The sequence below is a fragment of the Mandrillus leucophaeus genome, unplaced genomic scaffold (assembly GCF_000951045.1).
Source record: "Mandrillus leucophaeus isolate KB7577 unplaced genomic scaffold, Mleu.le_1.0 Scaffold379, whole genome shotgun sequence".
NCBI lineage: Eukaryota > Metazoa > Chordata > Mammalia > Primates > Cercopithecidae > Mandrillus > Mandrillus leucophaeus.
In genome coordinates, this window is record NW_012104020.1 from 1,292,478 (window position 1) to 1,293,285 (window position 808).

Here is an 808-nt window from a genome sequence, read left to right on the forward strand (position 1 = left end):
TTTTTTTTTTTTTTTTTTTTTTTGAGACAAGGCCTCACTCTGTCACCTAGGCTGAGTGTAGTGTGATCACAGGTCACTGCAACTCAGACTCAAGCGATCCTCCCACCTCAGCCTCAGGACTAGCTAGGACTACAGGTACATACCACCATGCCAGGTAATTTTTTCTGTTTCTGTAGAGATGGTAACTCACCGTGTTACCCAGAGCTGCTCTTGAACTCCTCAGCTCAAGTGATCCTCCCTCTTCAGCCTCCCAAACTGTTGGGATTACAGGCATGAACCACTGCGCTTGGCTTGTACCACATTTTCTTTATACGGTCTACCATCGGTTCATATTTAGGTTGGTTTCCATGTCTTTGCTATTGTGAATAGTGCTGCAATGAATATACGTGTGCATGTGTCTTTATGGTAGAACAATTTATATCCCTTTGGATATATACCCAATAATAGGATTGCTGGGCCAAATGGCAATTCTGCTGTGAGCTCTTTGAGAAATCACCGAACAGTTTTCACAATGGCTGAACTAATTTACATTCTACCAACAGTGTATAAGCATTCCCTTTTTTCTGCAACCTTGCCAGCATCTGTTATTTTTTGACTTTTTAATAATAGCCATTCTGACTGGTGTGAGATGTATCTCATTGTGGTTTTGATTTGCATTTCGCTAATGATTAGCGATGTTGAGCATTTTTTCATATGCTTGTTGGCTGCGCGTATGTTTTCTTCTTCATCTTTTTTTTTTTTTTTTGAGACAGGATCTCATTCTGTCATTCAGGCTGGAGTGCAGTGGCACGATCACGGTTCACTGCAG

The 808-nt window shown here is 41.3% G+C and overlaps 1 protein-coding gene across 1 annotated transcript in view; it reads left to right on the forward strand.

Annotated features, from left to right (window-relative positions):
• EFCAB5 (EF-hand calcium binding domain 5) overlaps positions 1-808 on the forward strand; it is a 170,793-nt gene that overhangs the window by 104,041 nt on the left and 65,944 nt on the right. The gene's annotated exons all lie outside the window — the stretch shown is intronic.